We start from the raw sequence: 10,239 nt of genomic DNA, 5'->3' as shown, positions 1-10,239 counted from the left end.
CTTCTCACATTCCACATTCCAATAACTAATTTCTACTTACAACTGTTTGTCCTCCTTGGTTTTTTTATATTTGATGGCTCAGTCTCAATTGCCACATCTGCTATTCTACTCTAAGTGTGCTCTACTGTACATACAGTTTCAAAGGTCTGTTATTTTGAAAGTAGATTGCCAATCCTTCTCCCTAGTCTGTCTTAATTTGATGCTAGCTTTAGAACAGTATCTGAGAGACAAACATTTTACAGGAAGGAACAAATGAAAGATATAGTAAAGAATATATATTATTTCAAGGATAAAAGAGTTCATTCATTCTAAAAGGTCACAAGGCAAATTTTTAAGCATCAATATCACACAGATCTTGTTTTCTGCCCACAGGGAAATTAAATTAGAAATAAATAAACTACAGTACCAATAAAACCATATGTTTGGAAACTGTTTTAAGCTGTTAAATAACTCATTCAGCAAGAAAAGGAAATTACAATTATAATGTGTTTACACAAAATATAAATATTTGGGTGCAAAATATCAAAATTGTCATGTTTAGCTCAACTGGTCTGTAGGGTTAAACTTATAGCTGAGTGCTTTAAAAACAAAACAAGAAATGTATTATTAGTGAGTAGAGTGATAGCTAAATGTTACATGCAACTTTGCAAATGTATCTTTATTCCTGTACAAATCTTCAGTTGGATACTATTTTTAAAACAGACATTAACCCAAAAGAGAAAATCTAAGCGAACATGAAGCGAGAGAAGTCTTGGGAGGCCGACAGCGATTGGCAGCATCCGAGGCCCGAGGGTCGACAGGTGTGGCTCGTGTCCCTGAAGGGGGCGCCACAGAGCAGCTCGTAGTAACCATTACCGTTTCATTCAGCAAACTAAAAAATCATAATTTTGTGATTGAGATCCTCCATGGGCCAAGGCAAACTTGAGCTTCCTCTGCTGAGTGTAGAAAAAGAAGAAAGGTGGGGGGGGGGAAAGACTGAGCAACACTATCGAACAAGTTGTGGCAGAGAAAGCAAGGAAAGTGTGACAGAGATTGTGTAATTTTCACGTTCTGTGTGGTGTCATAAAGTACTAAGTCATTGCCAAGTTTGGCTTGCCCTTTTGAACTGATATTACAGTGTTGTTGTTATGTGCTGTGGAGTCGGAAATTACTCATAGCTGAACTTCCAGTGGGTTTTCAGAGGCTGTAAATGTCACAAGAGGAGATTGTCCATCTTTTTTCTGAGCCACTGGTAGTCTCGAAATTCATGCCTTTGCACACTGGCAGCCCAATGAAAGATAGGTGTCTGATGTTTGTGCAGGGAGTGTATGTATTTTCATTGCTAGCCATATGCACTACTTTCAGCGGATCTGCTTCTGCAAGGCAGTGTGGAGAAAGCTCAATTTTGCCTGCAGTTAGCAAGCCAATAAAGAAGTCTGATCACACCTCAGATGAAGGATAGGATTGGAGCAGAGGCTTCCGTGAAGGCAAGGCCTGGGAGCAGGAGGGAGTGAAAGCAGGAGGGTTGGCTAAAATGTGAAGCAGTTAGACCCACGAGTCCTTCAGCTCCACCAACAACTGTCCCACTCACTCCCAAGCTGCCAAGGGGAGATTTACTTTGTGGAGAGGATGAACTGAGGTTGGTTTAGTGTAAGGAAAAAGAAATCCTGAGCAGCAAGACCAGCCAGTGTTATTACACTGACTGCCATGACCAGTATCTAGGAGTGTATATTCTGACAGAAGATAGAAGTACTCCCTCGCTGTGTCTGAAGAGAAAATATATACATTTGGGAATCCTGAAATGGTTTGTTCAGTTCCTATCCAGTCTCTAGGGCTACACAATCCAGCCATCACACTGCACCAGTGATTTAAAATATTCCAGTCAGCCTATATCTTACTCTTAAAAATGAGGAAACACTGTGCAACAATGAATGAATGGAAATCCAAAGTCTCTTTAAATTGTCATTAAAATTAATTTTTCAAAAATGAGAAAACACTATAAGAAGAGAGTCCATAAAAACAAAAGTCCATAAAAACAAAGTCCATGAAAACAAGTCCATAAAAAACAAAAGAGCACCCAGCTGGAAACAAAGGAGGATGCTTCAACGATTTAGATCCTCCCAGAAGAGCTGTGGGTGAGCATTAACATTACTGGTAAGTATATTCATTTTCTCCTGGACACAGAGCCTACTAAGTGGTCCTAAAAGCCTTCTGAGGTCCCAACTCTTCTCACTATTTCTTAGTTATTGGAATGGATGGAAAACCTCATAAGCAGTTCCTTACTTTACCTCTACCTTGCATTCGAACTTCCGAGTTGTAAAACAACCCAGTGGTAGATGGAATTTCCTCCAGGACTTAAGAACCATAAATGACATAGCTGAGCCTCTACATCTTGTGGTTCCTAACCTCTACACTATAATAGACAAAGTGCTAGTCTATAGGCCTTTTATTGTAAGAACCACCTTCCCTTTGTAACTTGATTTATGCCACTATTAGAACCTCTACTTGGAATATTATTGCTTTTTAATTTTTAACTCATGTACTTTTAACTTGTTAGTTAAATTTGTATCTTCTAGGCTGCAACACTTCCGTGACACATCAAGGATATGAACATGTACGGCTAAGCACAATTGATAACAGTGAATCTAAATTCCAAAATCAATCTCCATAATAGTCTATGTGTTTCCTACTGCCAAAGGGGCCCTTTAGAGTAGTGAGAGAAGATCTTCACCCTGAAACCTACAGCGTCCCTTTTCAGCAGGAAGTAGCTAAGAGAATACTCCATCCCCTTTTCCTTATGAATCAGGGTGAAGTCTCTCTCAGGGAGGAGAGATAGGGAATGGCAAAGGACACAGTGACAAAGGAGATTAATCAGAACTGGCTTTGACAAGCACTGTGGCATTTGGACAAGAACAAACTGGGAGGAGGGTAGAGAAAACAGTGCAACAATGAATGAATGAATGAAAACCCAAAATCTCTGTAAATGTTCACTAAAACTAATAAAATTTAATAATAATTTCGTTTAAAAAAGTATGGAAATACTAAGGAAGAGGAAAAAAAAACCAAAAAACAAAAGAGCAAATCTCAGAGAAAACAGAGGTGACCCAAGCAGTAGATTAAGACTTTGAAGATAAAAGTTTAAAAACTCTCCTGGAAAGTAGAGATTTATAAACAAAACAAAACACAAAAAGACAATATAAGTGAATGATCAATCTGTCTAAATAAGAATTCTGGAAGAGGAATACAAGAACATTTTCTGAACTGAAGGATTAGAATTTCCAAATTGAAAAGATATAATTATGAAATTTCTGAGCAACGGGGATAATGTTTTTGAGAGCCAACCAGAAAAAAAAATAAATAGAAGCAACAATCTCAAACTAAACCAAACCAAACCCATTGCCATCAAGTCAACCTCAACTCATGGTAACCAGATTAGACAGAGAAGAACTGCCCCATAGAGGTTCTAAGGCTGTAAATCTTTATGGAAGCAGACTATGGAGCAGCTGATGAGTTTGAAACTTCATGCTTTTTGATTTGCAGCTAAAATCATAACCATTATGTCACCAGGATTCTGTTACATAAAAAAGTTTGGATATTGAATTACCACTTGATTTGCCCATAAAAATATCAAAAGATAGGGGATCATAGAGCATGGTTGTTTGGGGAGGGTATTTTAATATTTTTTTTTCCTTTCATGTTGTTTTAATTTTGAGGGAAAAGAATTTCCAACCTGGAATTCTATACCCAACTAAACAGTCAGCCAAATGAGAAGATGGACTAAAGGCATTTCGTGACATGCAATATTGAAAAGATTGACTTCTTTTGCACCCTTTTTTTGAAACCTACTTAAGTGTGTGACACATCGATGTGAAGTAAATAAAAATTATATTCAAAATAGAAGTATGTAGGATAGATGAAAAGGGAGATTCAACATAGATGAAAGGATAAGGAATCAGATAGTGATAAAAGAACGTGCTTGGAAGGCAACTGTGTTATGGCCTAGAGATCAGCAAATTAGTACAGAATGGAGCAGTCTTGACAAACTCTTGAAGTCAGAACAGCCTTTAATCTCAATATTTGCCCATTTATGACAATGTGATGCAAATACTCAGGGGAAGGGGCTCTGAGAAACGCCAGAGAAGCCAGAAATTATTGCCCTGGATCTTAATAGAAGAGAAACCTCATCTGTCACGTTCCTGAAAGATCATCTAGCTCAAGACACAGGATGAGCAAGTTTAGTGACAAAGCAGGATCTTTCTGATGGCCTAGTGAATAAGGTATTGTGCTGCCAATCCAAAGGCAAGCAGTTCGAGTCCACCAGCTGCTCTGAGGTAGAAAGATGAGCAATCTTGCCTGTATAATTTATAGCATCTGAAAACCCGTTGGAGGGTCAGCTGAGTCAGTTCTGACTCAATAGCAATGAGCATGAGTACTAAGAATACACATTGAGAAGCACTTCTCTAAGCAAACACCTCCTCCCATTCACTCAACTGACAGCCCACATCATTGTTTCTGTACCACTCCATTTCATCTTAAAATGTGACATTATCTTCCCAGAATGGAGTCCTCTGACTCATAGTACCCAGAAAGCATGCTCTCACCCAAAATGGAAAGTGAATAAAGTGAGCCTTTATATAAAAAGGCTTATACCAAGACAAAACCCCTCTAACCCTTAACCAACTGAACTGGTAGAAAACTCAGAGTGCATGTAAAGTAATTGCCTCAGGGTTCCCCTAAAGCAGCTGACTCAGCTTCCTTCTACAGTCTGTGAAGCTAAATGAACAAGCCTCCCCTTTTCACAGAAATCCTCAAAAAGCTGTGAGCCTATCACCCTCAGAGCTTCCAAAGGGATGCCTGTTCCATCACTCTGTCACTCTGGCAGGGCTGAGAGCCCAGTCTATAGCCCGAAGTTCCACAAGGGGCTGAGCTTTAAGGTGAACTCTCAGAAGAGCCTCCTGAGAGAAAGTGGACATGGCACTGCTGAGAATCACCACAGCTTCCTTCTAAGTTGGCCCCTTAACTTGTATTGGCTACTCCCTCATTGGTATCTTCCTTGCACTTCTCCCTTTGTTTTTTCAATCTGAATTACCTGTCACAGGCATTCTATTGAAATACCCACAACCAAGTAGAGGAACTAAGCCCTGGGCTGCCACTTCTCTCACTGCTCCAAGGGAATACTCTTTGATGGAGGAGCAGGTCATGTCTACATAGAAGGTATCAGATTGTTGTGGTGATTGTGGAATTGCTGTCCAGTCTACTATGACTCATAGAGATCTTATGAACAATGGATCTGAAACATGCCATCTCCTGTGACATCCTCACAATCTCTAACATACTCAAGCTCACCATTAGGGTCAGAGTCAATACATCTTGTTGAGCCTTCCCTTCCTTCACTGACCTTCCACATTTCCAAGCACGATGTTCTTTCCCAATAACTGGGCCCTCCTAACGATATGCCCAAAGTATATAAGATGAAATTTCACTATCCTTACCTCCAAAGAGCACCCTGGCTGCACCTTTTCCAAGATATATTTGTCCTTTTGACAGTCCGTGGTATATTCAGAACTCTTCACACAACTCAAAGGCATCTACTCTTCTGTCATCTTTATTCATAGTTCAATTTTCAAGCAATTGAAAATATCATAGTTTTGATCGTACACATTAGTCTTCAAACTGGCTTCTTTGCTCTTCAGCACTTTGGAGAGGTTTCTGACAGAGAATGTTCCCAACACAATCCTTTTGATTTCCCGGATACTGGTACTAACACTATTGACTATGGGTCTGAACAAGAGTAAATTATTGACAATTTCTATTTATTTTTTACTATCTTGGTGTTGTCTATTGGCCCAGTGGTAAAGATTTTTGTTTTCTTGATGTTAAGATGTAACCCATTTGGAGGACATTATGCTGAGTGAAATATCTCAGTCACAAAAGGACAAATCCTGCATAACACCACTGTTATAAACAGGACTGAATTGGGGGTTGGATGGAAGCTAAGAAAAGAGGGGATAAATAATGTACACTGCATTGGGAGGGATGAAGGAAAGAACTATTTAAAATGATTAGGCATTATTTGCATGACAACAGGACAGAATAAGAGCTGCATAGTGAAGTATACTAGGGAGTGGGGAGAAAATTGTGCAATAATGAAAGAAGTTTTTTCTAAGAGAAAAGTGAACTGGGGGTAGGGAGGAAAATGTGCAACAATGAATGAATGCTATAAACTTTTGTTAAAATCTCAATTAAAATTTAAAAAGAATGTCTTACTTTATTTACTTTAAAACAACAGCACACACACACTCACAAATGTAACCCATAAAAAACACTGTAACTCTTGATCCTCTGCAGCAAGTGTTTCAAGTCCTTACTTTCAGTGAGCTTGGTTTTATCTTTTGCATAACACAAGTTGTTGATGATTCTTCCATGTATCCTGATGCCACATTCGTCTTCAAAGAGTAGAGCTTCTTGAACGATTTGTTTGGCATACATATTGAATAGGTATGGAGAAAGGCCACATCCCTGTCACACACCTTTCCTGGTTTTAAGCCATGCAGTGTTCCTTTGCACCTTTCATACTACAGCTCTTGGTGTAGGTATAGATTTCTCATGAGGGACTGCAATTCCCATCCTGAAGATGGAGATGGTGAGAGTGGCTTTCTTTTCCAGCCTGGGAAGGTAAAAGGGCAGTTAGCATGAAAGGTATTTCCACTAGGAGAAGGACCCTTCTCATCCAGAGGAACAGGGGGTTAGCATTCATTAAATGCATGCTATAGGTCAGATATTTCGCTGTTTGTTGTATGGGTTCTTAAGATTAGGGAGCTCCTAGTGGGCTGTAGTGAGTTGCACTGCTAACCTGGAGACTGCTGGCTCAAATCCACCAGCGGCTCCATGAGAGAAAGATGGACAATCTCCACCTATTGAGATGGGGGCTCCCCCTTTCTTATTTTATTCTCCCATGGAGATTTACAGCCTCAGAAACCCACTAGAAGAGTCACTATGAGTTGGAACTGACCTGATAGTAGTGAGTTTTTGTTTTTTAAATTTAAGATTGGAGTGGAGTAAGGATTTTGTCAGACATCACTCTGGAAACCTGATGATGTCTGACAAATCTCTAAGAAGGAAAGACAAAATTTAAAAATTCATTTTTAACCTAGGTCCCCATACATCCAGTCAACGCAGCTTATGATGCTTTCAATAAGGCTATGACTTCAGCGTGAGGAAGAGCCAGAAACAGAGGCCAAGGATCCTGGGGAGGTGAAGTTCTCAGCAGTAACCTCCCTGGCACACTTTCTTTCAGCTTACAGGCAGCTAGAGCAGCAGCAGCAGTTATAAAATGAAAATAGCAGGAAGATATCTTTTTCTCCACCCCATCTATTTCCTGACTGACTTCCTCTTCCTCCTTATCTCTGGCTTGTTTTGCTTTTTCTCTGTTCTCCAGGGTCTTGGGTCTGTGGAATGGCCACTGACCGCTGTACTGCTTCTACAGGCCTCCAGATGGCGCTTAAAGCTTATTAGTGACTTTCTTTGGTTTAAAGATGCTAAACTGACCTAAATTCATTGAACAGGTAAGGGCCAAGGATAAGTAGACATGCCCAGGTTGTCTTGACTAGAGGTAACAGCACTTTGAGGCCAGAGCAGAATTGAGTGTGGAGGACTGTAGGAGTCTTTTTCTCACCTGGAACAACCCTGGGGAAGCTGTCGTCTTTTTAAATAAAATTTTATGTTGTGATTTTAACTAACATTTACAGAGAAGTTAGATTTTCATTCATTCCTTGTTGCACATTTTACTCCCTCGCCCTCCCTTCTTCCTGCTCCAGTTAATTGTTGTTTTTTTTAAAAAAATTCATTCATTGTTGCACAATTACCTACCTCTCCCTCCTCCCTCCAGTCTTTGCAATGATAAACCTCATATTCTGGGCTGTTGTTTTACTTATAGGAAGCTGTCTTCATCTATGTCATTTTAAAAGCTTGCAAAGGTTGTCAGACTAATGAAACAAAAAGTACATAATACCCACTTAAATTTTAATTACAAGCAATACTATTTCTTAAACTTTTTTTAGTATAAAATAGTAAAGATAGATTTATTAGAAAGTTATATCCCCAAAGGGACAGGCCTCCCTCCTGAAAAGAAATATGGAGAGGAGGCCTTAAAATGGTTTTTAAAAAGAAGGTGTGTGTGTGTGTGTGTGTGTGTGAAGATGCTTAGTAAAAAATACACCCATTCAATTTTTACATGTACAATAGTTATGTTCTCACTATCTCTGTCTATATTGCTGTTAACTTAAAACTGCTGGTCTCTAAAAGATCTCGCTTGTGTTTTGGATTAACTTGTCATTTATATCTCCTACAGGTAATTCTTTTGAAAGAATATAATACTCAAGGCAAACTTTCTTTACTGATTGAACTGATCTGTTGTGGAGTTTAAAGATGATCTCATGGGATGGTTTAGGTTCAAGGTTTCAAAATTATTTGCAGACAGTAGATATCAGGTTCTTCCACTCTCACTTTATCCAGTAAGTCTGATTTTCAACAAAAAATTGAAGTTCCTTTCTCTGATGTTCTGTTTTTCTGTTTATTGGATCCATGATCAAAACACTTAGCAAAGGTAAACAAACACCAACCATTTCTTCCGGTCTTTTGGTAAGCCAGGTACCAGTTCATGGAGCAAAGTGGTACTGCAGACCACTTCCTTCTCCCATTCCTGGGTCTCTTTCTTTCTATACTGCTTTAGGTGAATAGAGAACAAACGTTGTATCTTGATGGCGACACACAAGGCTTTAAAACCCCAAGTTCGGCTCTCGTTGATTGACAGACAGCCCCCTCTTCTCGTGCAGCCTCAGCCACTTCTCTAAAACACAACGGTGAAGGTCGGAGTAAATGGATTTGGTCACATTGGACGCCTGGTCACCAGGCCTGCTTTTAACTCTGGCAAAGTGGATGTTGTTGCCATCAATGACCCCTTCATTGACCTCAACTACATGGTCTATATGTTTTAGTATTATTTCACACATGGCAAGTTCAAAGGCACTGTCAAGGCTGAGAATGGCAAGCTGGTCATCAATGGGAAAGCCATCACTATCTTCCAGGAGAGATATCCCGCCAACATCAAGTAGAGTGATGCTGGTGCTGAGTATGTTGTGGAGTCCACTGGTGTATTCACAACCTTGGAGAGGACTGGGGCTCACTTGAAGGGTGGTGCCAAACAGGCCTCTGCTTCTTCTGCTGATGCCCCCATGTTTGTGATGGTATGAACCATGAGTAGTATGACAACTATTAAGATTGTCAGCAATGCCTCCTGCACCACCAACTGCTTGGCTCCCCTGCCCAAGGTCATCCATGACAACTTCGTCATTGTAGAGGGACTCATGACCACAGTCCATGCCATCACTGCCACCCAGAAGACTGTGGATGGCCCCTCTGGAGAGCTGTAGCATGATGATTGTGGAGCAGCCCAGAACATCATCCCTGCATCTACTGGCGCTGCCAAGACCGTGGACAAGGACATCCCTGAAATGAATGGGAAACTTAACAGCATGGCTTTCCGTGTCCCCACCCCCAATGTGTCATTTATGGCTTTAATCTGCCATCTGGAGAAAGCTGCCAAATACAATGACATCAAGAAAAGAGTAAAGCAGGCATCAGAAGGGCCTCTCAAGGGCATCCTGGGATACACTGAGGACCAGGTTGGCTCCTGTGACTTTAATAGTGACACTCACTCTCCCACCTTTGATGCTGGGGCTGGCATTGCCCTGAATGACCACTTTGTCGAACTTATTTCCTGATATGACAATGGATTTGGTTACAGCAACCGGGTGGTCGACCTGATGGTTCACACCGCCTCCAAGAATAAGAACCCTTTGGACCACCAGCCCCAGCAATAGCAATAGAAGAGAGAGAGAGAGGCGCTCAGCTGCTGGGGAGTCCTTGCCCCAATTTGATCCTCCCCCACACTGAGAATCTCACATCTTTGAAACAGTTTCTGTCTGGTCTTCTCTGAGAAAGGAAGGGCTTGGAGGGCCCATCGTATCATTTGCCATCAATAAAGTACATAGTTGTTATTATTATTTATGATGATGATGATGATGACGACGACGATGTCAACATCCTTGGTAACAGCAGCCAGGAAATCAAGAGACAAATTGAATCGGGGAAAGTGAGCTGTGAGGGACCTCTCAAGAGTACTGAAGAGCAATGACATTAAGCTGGAGACTAAGATGCGCCTGATCCAGGCTATAGTCTTTGCAATTACGTGCTATGCAT

General features: G+C 40.6%; 1 pseudogene; it reads left to right on the top strand.

The window, feature by feature from the left end:
* Positions 1-734: 734 nt before the first annotated feature.
* LOC102863293 lies at positions 735-9,860 on the top strand (annotated as a pseudogene).
* The last annotated feature ends 379 nt before the right edge of the window (positions 9,861-10,239 follow it).

The sequence above is a fragment of the Elephantulus edwardii genome, unplaced genomic scaffold (genome assembly GCF_000299155.1).
Source record: "Elephantulus edwardii isolate Elephantulus edwardi_28Jun2011 unplaced genomic scaffold, EleEdw1.0 scaffold00009, whole genome shotgun sequence".
Classification (NCBI taxonomy): Eukaryota; Metazoa; Chordata; class Mammalia; order Macroscelidea; family Macroscelididae; genus Elephantulus; species Elephantulus edwardii.
The sequence above is the reverse complement of the archived record's forward strand: the minus strand, read 5'-3'. Positions and strand labels throughout refer to the sequence as shown.